Below are 25,575 nucleotides of genomic sequence, written 5' to 3'. Positions count from 1 at the left end.
ATATCGTAACATCGTAGTATTGGAATATTCTAACCAGACGTAATTCTTTTCCTACCGTCGTATTAGAAAATATTTTAGAAGAAGTTTCTAGACTTTCCATTGTTACGACGCATTTTTCTACCTTCCTTTTTTTATAAATTAAAGTGCATAAATTGCCGAATCGATTAATTAATTTCCAAATTCGTAAGTTGATTTCCGAAATGTCACATTTTCCAAAAGCAAATAACAATTAGTCCATTTAAAGGTTTATATTATTTATTTGAATACTAAATAATTCGTACTAATTGCACTTTGTATTGCTGTTTATTTCGTCGTAAAGCGTAACCAAACTATTTTTTTGCTAGTCGATCTCTATTCCTTTAAAGTCCACAAAGGTCAACTCAATTTAAATTTTATTTGACGGACAATTCCAGGCTTCGCTGCCTGCGCACCGCCTTTTGAAGATCACCGGAGTTCGGGCTGCGCTGGTGCAGCTGCTGCAGAGCTGCTGCTGGTTGCAGGTCGAGCCGCTGCGTAACATATACGCGCGGCCAGCACGGTTTGGGATTTTTATTTATTTCCGTTCTGTTCACCTTTTATCTTTTTTTTTTATTATTGTTTCCAAAATATTTAAATTACAATGGCAGAAGATTTAAGAACGTTAATTTCAAGTCGGTCAAAAATAAGAGCAAGAATAACTATTTATCAAAATTATTTGGAACCAATGAAACTCATAGAACCAAAAAAAATTACTGCGGTTATGTGTTCGGAATTGCAATTAAGATTAGAAAGATTTAGAAATTTATTTGATTTGTTTGATGATGTTCAAAATAAAATAGAAACACTTAGCGATGATAATTTAGAAATTCAAATTAAAGAAAGAGAAAAAATAGAAAATTCCTTTTGTAGTCTAATTGCAACAACACAGTTGATTATAGATAGTACATCCAATGCTAATCGTTCATGCAGCCATGACGGCTCAGTTCAGAGTTCTTGTGTTCATAACAATTTAAATATTAAACTGCCGACTATTAATTTACCAGTGTTTGATGGAAACTATTTACAATGGTTAGAATTTAGAGACACTTTTGATTCTCTTATTAACCAAGTAGACATGATTCCCCAAATAAATAAATTCCATTACTTGCGTAATTCTCTAAAGGGAGCCGCTGCTGTTGTGATACAATCAATTGAGTTTTCCGGAGACAATTATAAGTTAGCATGGGATCTTCTTTGTGATCGGTACAACAACCAAAGAATTTTAGTAAACAATCATTTAAAGGCCATATTTCAATTTGAACCTTTACCAAAAGAATCCTACAAAGCTATAAGATTTATGATTGATACATATTCAAAAAATTTAAAGTCGTTAAATAATTTAAAGGAGCCTACTGAGTCTTGGGACACTTTAGTCATTTATATCATGACTTCAAAATTAGATAGTGTCACAGCTCGCAAATGGGAGGAAAGTAGGGGTGAGTCAACTACTTCTCCCACGCTCAAAGATTTTTTCCAATTCTTGAGGAACCGTGCAGACTTTCTGGAAACTGTACAATTTAAGGGTGATGTCACCAAACTTGAAAGACAAATTCCAAAGGAAAATAAATATACTAAGTCGTTTGTAAGTTCATCTTCTGGCGTTGCTTATAATAAATCATGTATTTTATGCAAACAAAGTCATCTTCTTTATGAATGTGATAAATTCAAAGGGATGACCCTAGAAGATAGATTTAAAGAAGTTACTAAGTTTAAATTATGTATAAATTGTTTCCGTCAAGGTCATCATCATTCTCAATGTAAATTGGGGCCTTGTAGAATTTGTAAGAAAAAACATAATTCATTGTTACACAGATATAATCCAAATAATAATCCAAATAGTAAGAATACAAAAAATAATTTACCTTCTATTAATAATAGTAACTTACCTTCAAATTCATCCAATGAGTATCCTAATACTTCTAGTTCTGTTTCAACTCCAGTTTCATTATCTACCAGGATATCAAATCAAGTGTTACTTTGTACCGCTGAAGTAGAAATCATTGATTCTAAAACAAATAAAACTTACCTTGGCAAGGCTCTTCTTGACAGTGGTAGTCAATCATCTTTTCTCACTGAAAGTGCCAAAAATAAAATGAATTTATCATGTTCTAATAAAAACCAAATATTAATTTCTGGTATTAATGATACTGTAAGCAAAGTTTCTGAATCGTGTAATATTACAATAAAGTCTAGATCTAGCCCATTTACTATAGATGTGTCATGTTTTATTATACCACAAATTACTAGTGTTCTTCCTAGTGTAGAAGTAGATACAACTAAAATTAACTTACCGTCCAATATTACTTTAGCTGATCCAAACTTTTTCCGTCCTTCTGAAATACATATTCTGTTAGGTGCAGATGTGTTTTGGGATATCGTTGAGTCCAATTTAATTAAAACGGGGCGAAACAAACCCACTCTCCAAAGTTCAAAGTTGGGCTGGCTCGTTGCTGGTCCAACCGGCTCAACACAACTATCAGCTAATGTTAAGTGTAACTTTTCTCAAGAGATTAGACAATCTCTTGCCAAATTTTGGGAAATGGAAGAAATATCCTCCCACTCTAATGTTTTATCCAAAGATGAGGAATTATGTGAATCTCATTTTATACAAACTACTAAAAGATTACCAAATGGTAGATTCTCTGTAACAATTCCTTTATCTGAAAAACCTGAAGATGCTTTAGGTGATTCATATGCCATTGCTAAAAGGCGTTTTACAAATTTAGAAAGAAAATTGACCAAATTGTCTAATGTTAAAAAAGACTATGCTGATTTTATTCATGAGTATGAAAGGTTAGGTCATTTAACAGAAATTCAAAGTCAAAAATTCGGTTACTGTTTACCACATCACGCTGTTATACAAGCTACAATCAAAGATGAAGTTGATTGGCCTCCAACTAAATTTGAATTAAATTTACCTGAAACAAAGGTTGCATGTAGTGTACAAATTCAACAAAGTGTAATACCATTTCAACATTATTCCAAATTGTCTAAATTACAAAGAGTAACTGCATATGTGTTTCGTTTTATAAAAAAATTGTAAAGTTATTCCTTCAGCACGTCAGACTGGTGAACTTACAACCGATGAAGTACAAAATTCGTTAATAATTTTAGCAAAATTGTCCCAAAGAGAATCTTTTCCAAACGACATTCATACTTTAAAAAATACAAATTCATTAAATCGTAAGTCAAATATAGTGTCACTTAACCCTTTTTTAGATAAGGAAGGAGTTCTCCGTGTTGGAGGACGTATTAAAAATGCATCTCATTGTCCATACAGTCAGATTCATCCAATCTTGATCAACTCCAATCATCATTTTACCAAACTTCTTTTCATACATGAACATAACCGACTACTTCATTGTGGTCCCCAACAATTATTAAGTTCAGTACGTGAACAATTTTGGCCCACAGGTGGCCGTGTATTAGCTAAAACTACTGTAAACAAATGTATAACTTGTACAAAATTAAAAGCAAAACCATTGCAACAAATAATGGGTAACTTACCTCAATTTAGAGTGACTCCTGCTGCTCCATTTGAGAACTGTGGTACTGACTTTGCAGGGCCCTTTTCAATCATAAATCGCAAAGGTCGCGGTGCTAAATCATCTAAATGTTATTTATGTTTATTCGTTTGTCTTTCAACGAAGGCAATACACCTAGAGGTCGTTAGTGATTTAACAACTAATGCTTTTATACTTTGTCTCCGTCGGTTTATTTCACGCCGTGGAAAGCCCAAATTGATTTGTTGCGACAATGGCAAAAATTTTGTAGGCGCAAAAGGTGAACTGAACAGAATGACCCAAGCCTGTAACCAGTCAGTTAGCGAATTTGCGCGGGAAGAAGGTATCACCTTTAAGTTCATCCCGCCTTATGCCCCGAACTTTGGTGGTATTTGGGAGGCAGGTGTAAAGGCAGCAAAATTTCATTTACAAAGAATTGCTGGTAACACCAATTTAACATTTGAAGAATTATCTACGTTATTTTCCCAAATAGAGGCAATTTTAAACTCGCGTCCTTTGACCCCTTTGTCAGCTGATCCATCGGATCTAAATCCACTTACGCCAGGCCACTTCCTGATTGGACGATCGCTAACGTCGCTTCCCTCACCTGTGACGGAGAGGATTACTCTTAATCGCTACCAGCTTCTAGAACAATTGCGACAACATTTTTGGAAACGTTGGAGTACTGAATATTTATCTGAGCTGCAAAGAAGAGTCAAATGGCAAACTCACAACAAACAATATAAGGTCGGTGATCTCGTCGTTATCAAGGAAGACAACATGCCACCTATGAAATGGATCGTCGGTCGCATTAAGCAACTGCATCCTGGAGCTGACGGTGTCTGCAGAGTTGTGGATGTCCAAACAACAAAAGGAATTCTACGACGGGCTATAATGAAAATATGCCCATTATTAACCCAAGAAACTATTGAAAGTTAAACTTTCAATGGGGGGGAGTATGTTAATGTTAATATTAAATAGTAGTAATAGTAATAATAGTAGTTGCAAACGCGCCATACTCCGAGCCGCCAATTTAATCTGGTAGGATTATATTATTATGCGACTAATGCGGCGAAGGGGTCTGAAGTGCGGGGAGGATGCGCCTGCACACTGTGCGGGGTGTCGGAGTCACTCGCCCAAAAGTTCTTACAGCGGACGGCCGTCCGTTGTAACCGAAGAGGAAAGTTCCAGAAGTCAAGGTATTCTCATCAACACTGCGGACGTATACACAAACTCCGGCGCGTGGATGAAAATTATGCTCCATAGTATAACCTGGGTAGTCAAGATACGCCGCGTCTGTGGGACATCGAATCTGCGTTTCCGTAAGAAAGAGTAGGTGCGGCTTACTGGTCTCGAGGTGGTGGTGGACCGCATTGATATTAGAGTGCACTCCTCTGATGTTAGTGAAGTGCACTTTAAGCGAGAGGAAGTGCAACCGCTGTAATTTCTTACTCTTTCTTTTTTGCTTGGCCATGAGGAGGGAGTGAATGGATGGAGGAAGGAAGTTGAGCGAGGCAATGCTACAATAACCCCATAACACAGCCAGATATGATGTGCCGATGGGGGCTTGACACGGAGACTGCGGGGACGCCCGAACCCCCCCAGAGATCGCCATCGGGTCCTCTCACCCGGTCGCCAATCGGCACGATGAAGCCACTCTGGGATTTTTCACAGTTGGCGGGGCAGCCTTTCGTGAGTGGCTAACCCACTACTTGGGCCCCCAACTACCTGCGGTCGGCCAGCGGAGAACCGTGCTTCGGATCCCGCTACCCTCCGAGCTCAAGCACCCGACCCATCAATATATAGCGTATCATACCCGGTCATCATTCGCATTGCAACTGCCCAGACCCAACCCCCATAAGGCTTCACCAAACATCACACCGGAACGCGACAGAAGTCGCTTGGCGGCGAGGCTTTGCTTGATGGGTGGTAACCTTGAAGCCTGCGGCGAACCTACCACCGAGAGAAACGAAGCGACTTTGCTTCGAGAAGGGCTACAAATACGTTTGGGTAAAATACTGTAAGATTCACGTCAGAAAGAACGATACTAGCCCTGTGTTTACTATACTGAAACACAACGATTTAAACAAAATAATTTGATCATATATACATAATAAAATTATTTTATTCTTAGGAACATAAACAATAGTTTTAAATGTCTATCCGTATGATGAGTTAAGCTAGAATGAATATTTATATGTAACTAGCTGTGCCCGCGACTTCGTCCGCGTGAAATACTATTTTGGGTAGCATTTTTTTTGAGCTAATTATTTTATTTAACCAACGTGCTGTGCTTTGATGTATGTAGAAGAACATAGAAAGAGGTGTGCCCGGACCGCGCCAAATGTAGGTCCTGGGTCTCTGCCTACCCCTCTGGGTTACGGGTCGAGAATTATGTTGTTGTTGTTTTTTTTACTTAAACTTATAAAAAATGCGAAAAAATATTAAACTTACAAAATATTCACATAAACATCTTCCCATACAAACTTTCATCCCCTATTCCGTTTTGTTACATTGCAACCTTGAGGGTAAAACTTTTACAAATTTCAAATGTCATATTTATTTATATCAAATCAGCAGCCTAAAAAATAAGTTTAAAGCTACTAACTGTAAAAATGACGATACTTCCATACAAATTTCCACCCTCACTTTCAGCCTCTTATAACCCTTTTTTCGCGTTAAAAAGTAGGCTTTGTACTTCCTCAGGCTCTAGACTAAATATTGGTAAGGGTAACATCGAAACATATTAAACAAAACATTCACCAAAACCTTACATATTGCCTAACAAAATTTCATCCCCTATTGTTATTTAGCACTCTTGGGGGCAAAATTTTTACAAAAATTTAATTTACTATTTATTTATATAGAATTAGCAACCTCAAAAATAAGTTTCAAGCTTCTAACTGTAAAAATGACGATACTTTCATACAAATTTCCACCCTAACTTTCAACCCCTTACAAACCCTTTTTCGCGTTGTAAAGTAGTCTTTATCCTTTCTCGGGCTCTAAACTAAATATTTGTAACGGTAACAGCAAAACATATTGAACAAAACATTCAACAAAATCTAAAATATTCCCAAACAAAATTTCATCCCTAATTGTTATTTAGCACCCTTAAAAGTAAACTTTTTTTCAAATATTGAATATTAATTTCTTTATATCAAATTAGCAGCCTCAAAAATAAGTTTCAAGCTTCTAACTGTAAAAGGAGACGATACTTCCATACAATTTTCCACCCCCTCTTTCAACCCCTTACAACCCCTTACAACCCCCTTTTCGCGTTAAAATGTAGCCTACGTTTTTCCTCAGGCTCTAGACTAAATATTGGCAAGGATAACAGCAAAACATATTAAACAAAACATTCACCAAAACCGAGCATATTGCCAATCTAAATTTCATCCCCTATTGTTATTTAGCACCCTTGGGGGTAAATTTTTTACAAAAATTTAATTTCATATTTATTTATATAGAATTAGCAACCTCAAAAATAAGTTTCAAGCTTCCAACTGTAAAAATGACGATAATTCCATACAAACTTTCACCCCCACGTTCAACCCCTTGCAAACCCTTTTTCGCGTTAAAATGTGCCCTATGTCCTTCCTCAGGCTCTAGACTAAATATTGGTAAGGGTAATAGCAAAACATATTAAAGAAAACATTCAACAAAACCTCACATATTGCCAAACAAAATTTCATCCCCTATTGTTATTTAGCACCCTTGGGGGTGAAATTTTACAAAAATTTAATTTCATATTTATCTTTATCAAAGTAGCAGCCTTTAAAATAAGTTTCAACCTTCTACCTGTAAAAATGACGATAATTCCATACAAACTTTCACCCCCACTTTCAACCCCTTCAAACCCCTTTTTCGCGTTAAAATGTAGACTACGTCTTTTCTCAGGCTCTAGACTAACTATTGGTAAGGGTTACAGCAAAGCATATTTATAGGAAGTTATGGTAAAAAGTAAAAACAACGGTTAAGGATTTAAATAAAATTATATATATTATCCTTTTTATAATAAACACTATGGAGGTATATGTCCGATCCCTAGCACTGCTCAGAGCAAAGTCAGAAGTGAGAATAATCAAAATTTCAGGGGGTCGGGCGTTTTTACCCTAGACCATAAACAATCTTTTATCATAAACAATAGAACAGTCATAGATTAATTTTTGTATAGATTGTAAATTTAAATAATTCCAACACGCCCCCTCAAAAATTAATCATCTAATGAACGAGTTATACAAATGTAATGTCCTACACAGATCATATACCTGCCATGTGCTCTCTGGGATACATTTTTATGGCCCAACATTTATTGCGAGGATTAGGGAAACCCAGTCAAAACCTAATCAGACCATTCATAAGTTTAATCAAACAATAAATTCTTATACAAACAAAAATAACTATTTTATTTCTAAACAAACAATTCAAACAAATTAATCATCAATCAATTTATGTATCAGATTATTCTAAACCCATTTTCCTCCTCATCTCGTGGAAGGCGACGGCTGGTAAAGGCTTTGTCAACGCATCTGCGAGTTGCTGACCTGTTGGAATGTAATTTAAAATTATTACATTTTTCTCAATTTGTTCTCTAGAGAAATGGTATTTAATATCAATATGCTTTGTCCGCTTATGGTTAGTCGGATTATTTGCAATACTTATACAGCCGTTATTATCTTCAAAAATAACAATAGGTTTATCAATACATATATGCATACTAACAGCCAATGACTTTAACCATAATGCCTCTCTTACAGCTTCATACAGTGCCATATACTCAGCCTCTGTAGAGGAAGCTGCTACTGACATTTGCTTCCTAGTACTCCAGGTTATGGTACAAATGTCAAATGCTTTAAATAAATAGCCGGTTGTACTTTTTCTATCCCTAGTATCCTGACCACCCCAATCGGAATCTACGTAACCACTGAGGATATGATTGTACTCACTCCTTTTGTAACACAATTTTAAATTGATTGTGCCTTTTAAATACCTAAGTACTCGTTTGAGACACTGCCAGAGCTCTTTGTTATTAAACTTAGTATACCTACTCAGTATATTTACACATGTACTTAGATCAGGCCGAGTACATATCATTATGTACATCAAACATCCTATGACATTTCGGCATGGAGCGTTATATGTCACATCTGAATTTAATGCCTCATAATTCAGTTTACTTTCCAGGGGAGTATTTACAGGTTTGCAATCCTGCATATTAAACTTATCTAATACTCTATTTATATAAGCACTTTGATCAAATGATATTTCATCCTCAGATCTAGTGATTTTTATTCCCAAAAATAATTTTATATCATTAAAGTCAGTCATTTTAAATCTACTCATTAAATATCTTTTAAAATTTTGCATTCTTTCATTTTCCGAACACGATATTACCAAATCATCTACATAAAGAACAACATAAATATTTTTATTTACGTCGCCATTATTTAGTATGAAGGGGCAGGAGGGCCTTCATCAGAAATCATATTGTGCGAGTATAAAAGCGGGTATGTCGGCATGTGGGCGTGAACAGATCACGAGTCCTTGTTGCAATCGCAGTTGTTTAATAAGGGTTAAGTAACCAAAAATACACAGTGGAATGAACACTGTAGTGTCTAACCAACGCGACATTAACTTAATTAAGCGGCAGATTTAATTTGTTAATTAGATGCTAAGCGATTCGTCGCAAACGTGGTGCGCGGGCGCCGTCTCGAACAACACTGTTCAATGGCCGCCCTCACAACCATCGACAGTGACACTTCGCTCGGCTGAAAAAGTCAACCAGTCATTTGACTTTGGCGGATACGCCGTCACGGCCGGACTGACATTCGACCGTCCTCGGGCGATTCTCTGAAACAATGAACTGCAGTTGTACCTATTCCGTTCGGCATCCTGACGGACTACTCATTACAATCCTCATATGATACTTAAGACTTAAGGCGAGCGTCTCGTAACAATTAAGTCAGATGACACCGCCTTGTCACTCAACAGCATGTAGGTTCACAATTGGTACTATTGGACAGGTCAATCCTTTGGTGGATGTGACCCGGACGACAACATTCGTCTAACCACAATCTGCAAGGCATCCAGAACAAGTCAGCCAACATAAAGGGTTCTGACTCGGACGACAATATTCGTCTTACCACAATCTGCAAGGCATCCAGAACAAGTCGACCAACTTAAAGGGCTCTAACTCGGACGACAATAATCGTCTTACCACAATCTGCAAGGCATCCAGAACAAGTCGACCAACTTAAAGGGCTCTAACTCGGACGACAATAATCGTGTTACCACAATTTGCAAGGCATCCAGGACAAGTCATCCAACATAAATGGCTCTGACTCGGATAACGTTTTCGACTATGCACCGAAGATCGTTCACTATCACTATCACTAGACGTAGACGTATCCCTATTACGACCGGCACAACGCCTCCTCTTGCGAGACTCGTTTGTTCGCAGAGGTGGAGTACCTTCCGACCTGCTACGCGATCTAAACCGGTTACGCATCCCGAGCAAATTTTAATTAAAAACGCAAGAGATTCGATTAACAGCCGTTTGTTTTTTTCACCCTCTTATAAAGTAATTTGGAAAGCAGATAGTGGGCTGAAAGGCATATCCCACTTCTGATGAAGGGGCAGGAGGGCCTTCATCAGAAATCATATTGTGCGAGTATAAAAGCGGGTATGTCGGCATGTGGGCGTGAACAGATCACGAGTCCTTGTTGCAATCGCAGTTGTTTAATAAGGGTTAAGTAACCAAAAATACACAGTGGAATGAACACTGTAGTGTCTAACCAACGCGACATTAACTTAATTAAGCAGCAGATTTAATTTGTTAATTAGATGCTAAGCGATTCGTCGCAAACGTGGTGCGCGGGCGCCGTCTCGAACAACACTGTTCAATGGCCGCCCTCACAACCATCGACAGTGACACTTCGCTCGGCTGAAAAAGTCAACCAGTCATTTGACTTTGGCGGATACGCCGTCAAGTACATAAAAACACCTGTCGACCGATGAATTTTGAAATCCCTCCCGTTTTAATGATTGTTCGAACGTCTCGAACCAACACCTGGCCGCCTGTTTAAGGCCGTATAAAGCTTTATTTAATTTACACACAAAATTACTATTATTGCATGGCACACCTTCAGGAATTTTCATATATATTTCCTCTTGTAACTGGCCATTTAAAAATGCAGTTTTAACATCCATATGATGTACTAATAAATTATGTTGAATGGCAAAACTCATTAAAAATCTAAAAGTAGCAATTCTGGCCACAGGTGCAAATATTTCGTCATAATCAGTTAGGTATTGTTGACTAAAACCTCTAGCTACTAATCGCGCCTTATAACGTGATGGCTTTCCAAACTCATCGTTTTTGACAGTAAAAATCCATTTACTGTGTTTTGATTCGGATCACTAACAGACACACTATCAGACTTATCCTTAATTGATATTGTATCATGGTTCGTTTTTCTAATTTTACTAGGACAAATATGGTCATCAGATTTCAATACATCCGATTTTGACCCATCAGAGTTTCGAGACTTATTTGACACTGATTTTGAAAAAGTAACATCAGTTTTGTCATGAGAATTTTCAACATTCTCTTCAGGCTTCCAAAGAGGCCTGGATATCAAAAAATTTGTCTCGTCCATAACAACATCTCTGACTACAACACACTTGTTACTAGCCGGGTCCCAAACTTTATACCCATTTGGTTCATACCCTAACATAATGCCCTTCCATGATTTTTCTTCAAATTTAGACTTGCACGTTTTATTGTGTACATAAACTGTAGAGCCAAATACCTTCAAATATTTAATCTGTGGTTTTTTATTATGCCACAACTCATATGGTGTTTGGGGAGACTTTAAACTTTTAGTTGGCGTTAGATTTATCAAATATACAGCTGTCAGCACAGCATAACCCCAAAATACTTTAGCTAACTGAGCACCATTTATTAAAGAACGGGCTTTTTCAGTGATGGTCCTAACCATCCGCTCAGAAACTCCGTTTTGTTGTGGAGTTCTAGGAACTGTTAAATGATAAGTTATTCCTTTCTCAACACAATAGTTTTTCATTTCCGTAGATAAGTATTCTCTACCGTTGTCCGAATATAAATTAACTACTTTAGTGTTAAATTTAGCCTCACTTTTTGCAACAAAATCTTTAAAAGCAGAAAACAAGTCAGATTTATAAGTTAATAAGTATGTTACACAGTAATGCGTATACTCGTCAACAAAAAGCACAAAATAATATTTGTTGTCAACAGTGGTTGGAGTGATAGGTCCACAGACATCGGAATGAATATTATATAAGGGTCGCTTAATGTAACTTTTATCTTTTGCCTGGTTAAATGGCAATCGACTCTGCTTTCCGTTTATACAGGCCTCGCATAACTGATCATCAGGTGCAACTGAACTAATCTGTTCAATATCTTCAACCAAATTATTAATTTTGATTTCTAAAAACTTATTTTTACTCATATGACCTAATCGTTGATGCCATAGTTTATAATTATTTTTATCGAAACCGCACAAATGGAAAGCAGGGCTATTTATAGAAGTTAAAAATTCAATTATAAATAAATTATTCACGGGCCTACCTTGCATAATGGTTTTACCGTTCTTTCGTATGTCAGCACCATGTTGCCCGAAGACCACGGTGTAGCCAGCTTGCTGCATCCTGGACACCGACAGCAGGTTGTGAGGTACCTCGGGGCAGAACAGCACGTTGTCCAGAGTCCCTCGAACGCCCAAGTTAGTGGTGACCTGGATCGTTCCCTTTTTCGTGGCTGAAATATATTCACCATGTTTAGCGACTGAAATTTTAATAGGTGTTGGTAAGCTACTTTGAGAAATAAATAAATCTTCCCTGTTAATTATGTGGTCGGATGCGCCGGAGTCCAAAAGAAATGTTATTTTGTTAACTGTATCCTGCTCTTGATTGTTATGCTCTCCAGTCATGAAGGCGAAACCAGAGAATTCGTCAGAAACGCCATTGTTTGGTTGATTTATTTCTACCGCCTGAACCGTTCTATTTCTCTCTGTTGACTTCCTGTGTTGTTGGTTTTGGTTAATTTTCTTGAAGTAGTAACAATCTTGTTTCTTATGTCCTTTTCTCCCACAGTGAAAACACTTTACACTTGTATTCTTCTTCGTTTTGTTACTTCGCCAGTTGTTATTATTTTGGAAATTATTCTCATATTGTGCATTATAATATTTTCGTTTCTTCGACACACCGTCACTATCAACGTGAAGAACTTTACCACTTGTATCACTTGCTTCGTCTTTTAGTTTGACCTCATGATCTAATAATCTTGTTTTCACAAAAGCCAAGGTCAAGTTGTCTTCAGAAAGGGTTTCAATTGCAGTAATAACTCCGTCATAAGTTGAGGGTAATGTTAGCAACAAATGCGCTATTTTATCTGTTTCTTCTAACTTCGCACCTGCAGCGAGTAATTCGGAAATCAGGTCGTCGAAATTCGTAAAATGTTTTATGAGAGGTAGATCGCTTTGTAATTTAAGCGTCAACAGTTTTTTACGTAAAGCCAACTGGGTGGCAATGCTTCTACGCTCGTATAATTCATCTAGCCTCTTTAAGATGTCGCGTGCAGTGCTGTCCTCTTTAGCAAATCCAAGGAAGGAGTCGGAGAGATATTCCACTATAACACTCTTTGCGATTCGGTTACTCTTCTCCCAATCGCTGCTTCGTATTATCGGGTCGTCATCGATCGCTTTTATTACCTCCAGCTCAGATAATAAAGCTCGAATTCGGAACTTCCACACGCTGTATTTCTCGCCGTTGAAAGGTTTAATATTCCGTTTTGATTTTAAATTATCCATTTTTCGAAAATTGCAACCGTCAACTGCTAATGCTCAAAACAGACTGAGATGAGAACACTCCACTGAAAAAGGAATGTTTCCAAAACCCCCACTACCATCTATCGACCCACCCCCTACAAGTGATGGCAGTTTTTGTGATTAAACACTAGGTGGCGTCGTTTTTATAAATGGTTATCGTTTATGTCCTCGCTATTTCCGATATATATATTTCGATGAAATTAACGTAAACTGGGCCCATAACCTATAGGAAGTTATGGTAAAAAGTAAAAACAACGGTTAAGGATTTAAATAAAATTATATATATTATCCTTTTTATAATAAACACTATGGAGGTATATGTCCGATCCCTAGCACTGCTCAGAGCAAAGTCAGAAGTGAGAATAATCAAAATTTCAGGGGGTCGGGCGTTTTTACCCTAGACCATAAACAATCTTTTATCATAAACAATAGAACAGTCATAGATTAATTTTTGTATAGATTGTAAATTTAAACAATTCCAACAATATTAAACAAAACATTCACCAAAACCGAATATATTGCAAAACAAAATTTCATCCCCTATTGTTATTTAACACCCTCGAGGGTAAATTTTTTACAAAAATTTAATTTCATATTTATTTATATAGAATTAGCAACCTCAAAAATAAGTTTCAAGCTTCCAACTGTAAAAATGACGATAATTCCATACAAACTTTCACCCCCACGTTCAACCCCTTGCAAACCCTTTTTCGCGTTAAAATGTGCCCTATGTCCTTCCTCAGGCTCTAGACTAAATAGTGGTAAGGGTAATAGCAAAACATATTAAAGAAAACATTCAACAAAACCGAATATATTGCCAAACAAAATTTCATCCCCTATTGTTATTTAGCACCCTTGGGATACAATTTTTCCAAAAATTTAATTTCATATTTATCTTTATCAAATTAGCCTTGAAAATAAGTTTCAATCTTCTACCTGTAAAAATGAAGATAATTCCATACAAACTTTCACCCCCACTTTCAACCCCTTACAACCCCTTTTTCGCGTTAAAATGTAGCCTATGTCCATCCTCAGGCTCTAGGCTATTTGTGTACAAAATTTCATTTAAATCGGTTCAGTAGTTTTTGCGTGAAAGCGAGACAGACAGACAGACAGACAGACAGACAGAGTTACTTTCGCATTTATAATATTAGTAAGGAAGTAAGGAAGTAAGGATTGTTTAATGTAAAAATCTTCAAATCTGGTTAAATTCATTTAACTAGCAACATTGACTTAACAACCCGTTTTTATTAATAACAGTAAAATGAGGGTGGATAAAAAAATCAGATTTGACGTTAGTGATTAAGCAAAATTGTTCTCTCGCTGTTTATTTCAATAAATTTTTGAGTTAAAAGTGTAGTTATTAACATGTTTGGTCCTTCTAGAACCGGAATGTGAAAGTGTAATAAGTGCAAAAAACAATAGTGTAAAAGGCTAAGTGCTAATTACTGCGAGTTGGTAAGATTAGACTGTAAATATTTACTTTGATTTCGTGCACCGGTGAAAACCTTTATGAACTATTTCACAAACTTGGACATTTAAACAGTGTGTAATTAATTTTGGACTAATGATACTTGGACAATAATAATATTTAGATAGTGATTTGGACTAATACAATTACAATTACATGAACATTTGTGATTAAAACTTTGGTTATTAAAAACTGCTTATTTATATAATCGCATATTCGCCAGATATATATAACTAGTTATTTAACTTTACGTAAATTGAGTATATACGGGAAAGTGGACATTGAACTTATTTTGTAGTGAATTCGCGTCATAAACGTAAACAATGGCTCAACTTTGTGAATCACAAAAAACGTTATCGGAACGTATTTCTAAGTTACAAAGTAATACTAAAAAGACGTCTAAATCAAGATACACACTCGGCTATCTACAAGCACGGTTAGAAACATTAGAAAGTTATTGGTCTAAGTATCAAACTCAATATGAGATGATTAAATCAACGGTTACGAAAACTGAACTGGAGCAGTTACAATGTAATGCCGAAAGTCTATATGAGACAACTGAAGACATATATCTAGAATTTAAGGGATTATTAAAGGATTATTTATTGGAATTTTCGAAAGGTCAACCACAATCAAATAACACTACGCAGAGTTTTTTAGCAACAAATGATGGCGAGACCACCCCGATTAGAACTAAATTACCTCCTTTATCGATTCCAAAGTTCGCCGGTAATTATAACGACTGGATAAGTTTTAAAGATTTGTTTAAGGCTCTCGTACATGACAACGTGCATCTAACAACGATTGAAAACCATCATTATTTAAAAACGAGTTTATCGGGAGAGGCTGAACAACTTCTAAAACATTTTGCACTCACGGAGGCTAATTACGATAAGGCTTGGAGCACACTTGAGAGTAGATATAATAACAAACGTATGATTGTCACTACAATAATTAGCCGCCTTTTAAATCAAAAGAAGATGAATACAGAATGTTTTAAAAGCTTAAAGGAAATTTTAGATACTACGAAGGAATGTTTGAATACTCTTGATAATCTCAGCGTGGATACCTCCACATGGGATGCAATTGTCGTACATTTAGTTGTATCCAAATTGGACTTAGAAACACACAAACAATGGGAACAGTCACTTGGATCATCTCAAGACATACCCACATTTACCATTTTATCATTATTTTTAGAAAATCGTTTCCGTTCCATGGAGATGGTAAATGTTACCCACAAAAAAGACCAACCGCAGAAAAAGGACTTAGTTAAAAATTATACAAACCAGAAACCCACAAATATGAAGTCATTTGTCACAGAAGTAAGCAGCGAATGCACTAATTGCTCAAAAAACCATTTTTTTTGCCATTGTAAAGAATTCGCCGCATTAGATCTTCCTCAACGTCAGGATTTTATTAAGAAGAATGGCATTTGTTTTAATTGCCTTGTAAAGGGTCGCTCCGTTAATGCGTGTAGACAGAGCACCACCTGTAGAAAATGTAGTCGACGACATCACACTCTGTTGCACTTCACAAACCCTAACAAGACCACATCAGTGCCAGAAAACGATGCAGCAACACCCAGTACACCTGAAACAAGTCAAACCACATCAACCGTCGTTTACAAGACTGAGGTTGACAGCAACAGTGAGGAAGTAATATTGGCAACCGCACGAATTGCAGTTAAGTCGAGGAACGGCGACACGATAGTCTTGAGAGCACTGATTGATCCGTGCTCGCAATCAAACTTTGTTACTGAAGCGGCAGCTCAACTGCTTAATCTCGAGCGCACTTCGATCAGCGGAAAAATTACTGGCATCTCATCTATACCGCTGACAACCAAGTCACAAGTTACGTTGAACTTTCATGCTATCAGAAATCCATCACACATGATCACAGCTAAGGCGTACGTCCTTAGACGAATATATCAAGATTACCATCACAAGAGCTCCCATCAGATACCTGGCCTTCTTCTGAGATTTCAGATCTTGCGGATCCACACTTTCACAAACCAGGATCTATTGACGTGCTATTAGGTGGAGTTGTATATGCGCACATTATTCTTGACGGAATAATAAAACGCAATGAGTCTCTGGTCGCTTTGAACTCAAGATTGGGCTGGCTGGTAAGCGGCGAAGTGGCGCAGTCTGGCCATCAGTCACACAAAGTAGTTGTTATGCACACACAAGTCGAAGTTGATCAGTTACTACGTCAGTTTTGGGAGATCAATGAAGATTCACCAAACGTGAAGCCTCTGTCAAAAGCTGAAAGACAGTGTGAAGAGCATTTTAAGAAAACTCACACTCGAAACACTGACGGTCGATATAAGGTTCGCCTACCCTTCAAGGACGAAGACGCTCCAAATTTAGGCAACTCCAGACAACTTGCTTTGAAGCGCTTACATCAGATGGAGAATAAGTTTAAGCGAATACCCGAATTTCACGAAGAATACTGCAAGTTCATGAGGCAATATGAGTCACTCGGTCACATGGAGATAGTACCTGAAATAGAGAAGAAGAATAGAGCTTATTACTTACCACATCATGCTATTCTTCGTGCCTCGAGCCTCACTACAAAGTTGCGCGTAGTTTTTGACGGAAGCGCTAAACCTGTAGACGGAAACTCACTTAACGATGAGTTACTCATCGGCCCCCCGCTGCAACAAGATATACGAGCTTTAGTAACACGGTGGAGACAACATAAGTACTGCCTAGTAGCTGATATACAACAAATGTACCGACAGATACTTATCTCAAAGCAAGACACTGATTACCAGAGAATATTGTGGCGCGAGTCATCGGAAGACCCGATCAGAGAGTATCGTTTACTTACCGTCACATATGGCAGTTCATGTGCTCCATATCTTGCCATCAGGACACTTCATCAACTTGCAGAGGACGAACGTGGAGAGTTTCCTGAAGCTGAACTTCTAAAAACTGATCTCTATATGGACGATTTGATGACGGGCTCATCTACAGAAGAAGACACTCAACGGCTTCAACGTCGCTTAACTGAACTGTTTAAACGTGGCGGTTTTCTTCTTCATAAGTGGTCGTCTAATAGTGAAACGGTTTTAAGTGAGATTCCCGATTCGAAAAAAGCGTTAAAAGGTTCAGTGAATATTAAAATGGATGATTCGGTGAAAGCTCTGGGCATAGCCTGGAAACCACAAAGTGATATATTAGAACTGGTAGTTAACTTACCTCGTGACAACGACGTTGTTACAAAACGAAGTGTGCTATCTGCGATAGCTAAAACGTTTGACCCTCTGGGTTGGCTAGCACCTTGCGTGGTTGTTTTAAAAATATTTATGCAGAAGTTGTGGCTAGCCGGCCTGGACTGGGACTCTGAACTTCCTGAAGACCTGAAAACTGAATGGCAGAAGTACCTGACTAATTTTGAACACATGCAGGCCATTCAGCTTCCACGTTGGTTAGGGATTGCAAATAATGTAAAAATTGAATTGCATGGTTATTGTGACGCCTCTTGCGCCGCTTACGCTGCGCTTATTTACATCAGAGTCATCACGGACAATGAGATAAAAGTAAGTCTGGTCGCAGCCAAAACAAAGGTCGCTCCCGTTAAACAGATCTCATTGCCACGTCTTGAACTTTGTGGGGCAGTCCTGTTGTCTAAATTGATAATGTATGTCAAATCCAGTCTAAATATTGATAATAATTGTGTATTTGCTTGGACAGATTCCACAATAGTTTTGGCTTGGTTGCGTAAAACTCCAAATACTTGGACGCCATTTGTTGGTAATCGCACTACCGAAATCTTGAATGTTACGAATAGTAGTCAATGGCATCATATTAAGTCTGCGGATAACCCCGCGGATTGCGCCTCACGCGGTATCAGTCCTGACGAGCTGATGCAGTCAAAACTGTGGTGGGAAGGTCCAGCCTTTCTTCGCGAGTCTGTTGAGATTTGTTACCCTAATTTCAATATACGAGTACCTGAAACCACAGTCGAAGCAAAACCGAGAGCAAAAGTCAGTTACTTATGCACCTCTGAACCCAATGCATGTACCGTGTACCTTAATAGATACTCAAATCTATTCTATTCTATTCTATTTAGTTATTAACAGTAATAAATAATTATATATTAAGTTATATGAGTATAAGTAGCGGATAAATAAAATAAATGCATTATATTTTCTTGATCTTTTACTTTCATAATAAGTACCTATCTACATAAGTTGTTCATTCATTTCAATATTAAAACAATAATGGGTTGATTCAGCTGTCATTGATCTGCATAGTTTATAACGATGGATGATGTCGGATCATATCTCATTATAAACGTTACCGCTTCGCGCGTCGGTAAAGTTAAACATTAAACATCTGATTGATGAATGAACAGCTGAATAATGAAAAGAATTAGGGCAATCCAGATACGCTGAATGATGGCGTATCTGGTTGCCCTAATTCTTACCTACTCCTGCCGACCTGATTTCGCGGGGAGTAAGTCTCGAGGATTTAGTTTTATCTAAGTTGTGGTGGGAAGGTCCTACATTTTTACACGTATTAAAATTTTAATTTCAATTTAACTACACATATAAATTCAAATGCTGAGTTATTACCTATTGATTTGCCTGAACTAAAATCTAACACTACAAATTATACATTTTTAAATCAAAATATTAATACAGACGAAACATTCTTTCCATTCAACAGATTATCTAACTTCACTCGTATGATTCACGCGACTGCTTATGTACTGCGCTTCACGCACAACAGCCGGCCGCGCCACAGAACCGATCAGCTGACGGGTGCGATCAATGTCGATGAGTTTAGTCGTGCAGTGATTATGCTAGCTAAGTTATCACAAAGGGAGTCATTTTTTTTGGAGTACAATTTGCTAAAGAGTGGAAGGAATGTTAAGTCTAGCAACAGACTTTCAAGTCTAAATTTATTTTTAGATGAAAAGGACCTAATTCGCGTAGGTGGCAGAATAAAAAATTTCTTAGATTTTAATTATATTACATTATACACTATTCACTATTTTACTCGCTTGTTATTTATTCATGAACACAATCAAGCTTTACATTGCGGGCCGCAGGCGCTGCTGTACCGCTTACGCGAGCAGTGGTGGCCGCTGTCCGGTAGGAATCTCGCGCGGAAGGTGACTCATCAGTGCGTCGCTTGCACAAGGGCTAGGGGAAAAACGCTAAGCCCACTTATGGGCAACCTGCCTAAGGAGCGCTTGACGGCAGATTTTCCTTTTATTCGCACAGGTGTAGACAACGCTGGACCAGTGTACGTTTTAAATCGTAAAGGTAGGGGTGCTAAATTAGTAAAATCCTATATCTGTCTAATATAATGTTCGTAAAACCAGAATACATTTCAAATATGGAAGACTATACGTTGGTTTGATTTCAAAGTTCCAAATCCTAAACCGCCTCAACACTTTTATTAATTGTCAATACAAAACCATTTATTGATAACAACCAAAACAGAGAAAGAAAAAAAAAATTGTGTTTATTTTTAGCCGACTTCAAAAAGAAGGAGGTTATCAATTCGACTGATTTTTTTTTTTTTTTATGTGTGTTACCGCGAATCTCCGTCCCTGGTGGTCCGATTTTGATAAAAATTATTTTAATCGAAAGGAAGTGCTTGCAGGTGGGTCCCATTTTTTTGTTTTTTTTTTAAATAACTAGAAGACTAGTAGATTTTGAATATAGCTTCAAAATTTGTTGCGAAAATTAGGGACATTTTTGCTTTCAGCGCTTACTTAGGCTAAACTATAAGACCTACATCAAAATGATGTATGGCGAATTGTAGCTCTTTAAATGTGCTAAATAAAAGTCCGCGATAGCATATATCTATCTTTTATAGTTTTCTCACAATAACCATTTTTTTCTTTACGAAACATTAATTAAATTCATGCCCTATTTCCGACGCTATTATTCAAGTTCAGTATTAACCCTTATGTAAATAAACATGTTCATTATCAAGAGAATTTAATGTAGATTATATTTGCAATTAAAACTATATCATTCTGTCTAATAGTTTAGGAGATATCGTAAGAATAAAATTACGCGGAAACGAAAAATGCTACATCGCCTTACAATGAATAGCACAAATTTGCTTTCTGGGCTTACGTAGGTCAAACTATATGACCTACATTAAAATAATGTATGGAGTAATTATAGATCCTTAAATTTGCTAAATAAAAGTCTCAGGTGGCATATATCTATCATCTATGGAAGTCTCACAAAAACCATGTTATTGTGAACAAACTTCGATTAAAATGCACACGAAAAACAGCGTCGTAAGCTTACGGCGCTATTATATTATATTCGATATGAATCCTTATCAAAATAAATATGTTTGATGGCTAGAGTATTAAATGCAGATTACATTAGCCTTTAAACTATGTAATTCTGATCAATAGTTTGGAAGACATTAAATGATTAAAAACTACGCGCATTCGAAAAATGCTAGTGCGGCGCGCGGCTGGACAAAATTAAAGGCACGCTACGATGTATTAGTTCGTTAATTTTCAATTTGTATACCGATTTTGATAATTATTTCATTGTTTAAAGGATAAGTGGTTTTCTGGTGCATTCTAAATTAGTTATTGAATAGAAGTACACACATATTAAATAGGAAAGTCCTTTTCTTTATTTGTCTTATTTATGTCCTTATACGTATTAAGGAAATTTGTAATTGAACTTCAAATTCACTAAAAATTGTGAAATAAAACAAAAATTTTAAGAAAAAAAAAATAGCCGACTTCAAAAAAAAAACAATCTTAAACAAAATGCACTCAAAAGTAACATAAAAAAACAATTTCAAACAAAATGCATTCAAAAGTACCTTAAAAAACAATGTCAAACAAAATGCACTAAAAAGAAACAAAATAATGTCATGAAAACTTCTTTCTTTCTTTCTTCTCTCTTTCAAAAACCCTCTAAACTCTAAAGAAAGTTCTCTTCTTTCTTGTAACATGTCTATATTGTATAATTATTGTTATTTTGGAGTCGGTTTCGGCCTAAGTAGGGACATAAACGTAAGTTTGTCTAATACATCTCAAATATAAAATGTATTTGTATATTATATTTACTTCGGCCGACACCGACTGCGAAATAACAATAATTATACAATATAGACATGTTACAAGAAAGAAGAGAACTTTCTTTAGAGTTTAGAGGGTTTTTGAAAGAGAGAAGAAAGAAAGAAAGAAATTTTCATGACATTATTTTGTTTCTTTTTAGTGCATTTTGTTTGACATTGTTTTTTAAGGTACTTTTGAATGCATTTTGTTTGAAATTGTTTTTTTATGTTACTTTTGAGTGCATTTTGTTTTTATTTTATAAATTACTACTACATAGGTATTTATTTAATCAAATAGGTACATTTTCTCTTATTAATTTGATTCGTAATATCTTATTTCCGATCTACTTATCGTAAGCAATCTTCAACATTCGATTAGGCTTTATTCGTGACAATGATAAGCCAATTCTAACTGATCCATGACACTGATCAGTGGCCTAACTGATCCTTGACGTTGATCAATACTCTAAGCTGATCCATGACGTTGACCAGCGACCTAAACTGATCCTTGACGTTGGTCAGTACCCTAAGCTGATCCATGACGTTGATCAGCGACCTAAACTGATCCTTGACGTTGACCAGTGACTTACATTAAACTAATAATTACATTCCGGCCGACGCCATGACGTATTATCAAGCCGGCGTATCAACAACACTCAAGCTTAATGTCAAAATGAAATGTTGAATTTACCCTACAAATTCTCCTATACCTTACATAATAAACTTTTTTCTACTACCCTACAAATTCTCCTATACCTTACATAATAAACTTTTTTCTACTACCCTACAAATTCTCCTATACTTTACATAATAAACTTTTTTCTACTACCCTACAAATTCTCCCATACCTTTCATAATAAACTTTTTTCTACTACCCTATGTCAAGAAAAACTCCAATTCATTGCACAGTGAATACTTTTATTCTTTTAACTTCTTTAACTAATAATTTTAACTGGACTGCAAGGAGGATTTCCTCCTTGCAGTCCAGTTAAAATTGCTATAACTTTTAGATCAACACAAATGTTCTATGCTTATTGTGAATTTTTGATTTCTTGCAATAATAACATCATATTCTCATATAATTTTCTTTCATATTCGCTTAAAAAAGCGTCAGATAATATTTTTTTCTCTCATTCTATCACTGCACACCGTTTATTTGTGTGCAAATACAATCTCAACCAATTAAAGTTGCTTTAACGCGAGAATAACATAGTATAGTAATATTAGTATAGCAAATAATCCCATAATTTCTAAAAATCTAAAATCAACATTAAAAAAAAAATTACACGTGACGTAGCATAAAACGAAAAGCAGATATAGATTGAGGATGGTAAACTCTTTAAATGGATCATACTTTTATTGAAAGGAGGATTTCGTTGCAGACAGAGTGTTATTAGTGCAGAGTCACGTCAAAGCATTATTTGCGATACAGCCGTTACCGAAAGAGTCGTCCTCGCTAATTAGAAAACTTATAGATATTATAATTAATAATTTACGCGCTTTAAGAACACTCGGTGAACCCACAGAGTACTGGGACACTTTAATTATCTACATAGTCATTTCTAAATTAGATAAAACGACTGAGCGGCAATGGGAGGAACATAAAGGTTTTTTATTATCTAACTCTAAAATGACGCTGAAGCTTGATCATTTACTCAAATTTTTGAAATCTAGGGCCGATCTATTTGAAACTTTAATTTTATCGCACAGTAAGGACAGCACTATAACTGGAATTAACAAAAAATCATGTACTGCTTTTCGCAGCAACGTGGCACAGTGTAATGTTATATCTTATAGGCCGGCCGGGCGCAATTCACGTAAGTTGTGTGTCGTATGTAAGGCTCCACATCCAATTTATACTTGTTCACAATTCCTTAATATGGATTTAAAATTTAAACTTAAAATCGTTAAGGAACACAACTTATGTGAAAATTGTTTACGTTCCGGGCACACTGTAAACAGCTGTTTGTTTGGACCTTGCAAAAAATGTAACTTAAAACATAATTCACTAATTCATAGCTCTAGCGGTTCTAATCATACCACGAGCCTAGTCTCTAAATCGTCAACTGAAGCGACTGAAACTAGCGGAGTCGCCGCGCACGCGCCCCCTCCCTCGATCAGTTGCAGCCGAAGCGACAAGGGACAGGTTTGCGATGTTCACGCGTACACGCACACAGATGTAAACTGCATAAATGTGCAACCAGTTTTGCTATCCACTGCGCTAGTTGAAATACTCGATAAAAATAACAATTATCATATCGCATGCGCTTTACTGGACAGTGGTAGTCAGAGTTGCTTCATTACACATTCGTTTTGCAAAAAATTAAATCTTCCTTTAATGTAATGTTTAGGATAATCAAATAAGGAAGGACAGTCATCTATGTCTATTAATCTAAAATCTGAAATAGCAAAGCTGTCTATGTTATCCTGTAAGTCTTTTAAATGTGACATGGCTGGTGGTATATACCGCAATCACCGCTGTGGTTCTAGGGTAAATGCAAAGTAGGATGGTTGAAAGTACGATCGTGGCAACGTAACGAATTATGTTTGCTTGGGATCTACAATGGAGAAACTTGTGATAACTTATGGATTTATGGCCAAGCCGGTTAAAATTATGCTTTAAGAGTAATTTAATGTCGTAGGATTTGAATTGTCTGTACTGATTCCAGATATAGATATAAGTGTGTGTACGAATTGTGTGTTTATTGTGTAGAGTAAATAGTGTAATAGTGTAAATAGTGAATAAATAATGAGGGATTTGTTGCTCTGCCTAACATGATAAGGTTTAAGAAGAAGGAATGAGATAACATAATAAGAAAAAGATGACAATATGGATTGCATTGTACCTTTAGATATAACGAAACACATGTGCTTCTACAGTTGCGCCTTATTTCATCAATCAGGTATAGTCATGTTTCCATTTTGGAGTTTGTTAGGTTCGCTTCTGATTCGATTTTTATACGTTTTCCTCCGTCGTCTTTTCGCAAGAAGATTTGGCCATAAGATATCCAACAGTATTTATATTTATTTCTCGAAGCGAAATCTTTAGCGTAAATAGTTTTCTAGTTTTTGGAGACAGATTTTCCGACAGGTATATGGGCGTTTTGGGTCCATTTATTCCTATGTGTGTAGTGTTGAGTTTATTTTCTCTGGATTTATTTCTATTAAACACGTTTATTGATTTTAACAATTTCTCTTTGAGAAGAGTGGAATTCAGATCAGCTATGACTGCAGTTTTACCACTTTTATGATTTGTACGAAAGACGTCCTTGAAGTCTTGTGGTTTTATTTCAACATTAACTGAGTTTCCTATTTTCATCACAATGTCTATCAGGGTGTCCTTCGATTCTTTACCCGTCGCCGGAACGTTTCTGATTTCAACGCTTGAGCAGCGTAACTTTCTTTCCAAATGTTCAACTTTATCTTCGAGGTATTGAATGCATTTCCGATCATTTAATCGCGCATCTTCGAGTTTTTTAAATTTTCTTAACATTTCGTCATACTTAGCCGATAGAAATTCCACCGATTCCTGCAATTTGCTGTTCTGTTCCATAAGTTGTTGTCAATGAGAATAATCCTTATAATATTCCGCAAATAAATTCGAAAATTCCTGGATTATGGAAACATGAGATGGGTGGATGATCTGATAACAG

This window comes from Papilio machaon, chromosome W (genome assembly GCF_912999745.1).
Source record: "Papilio machaon chromosome W, ilPapMach1.1, whole genome shotgun sequence".
NCBI classification, from domain to species: Eukaryota; Metazoa; Arthropoda; class Insecta; order Lepidoptera; family Papilionidae; genus Papilio; species Papilio machaon.
This window is presented reverse-complemented; position numbering follows the sequence as displayed.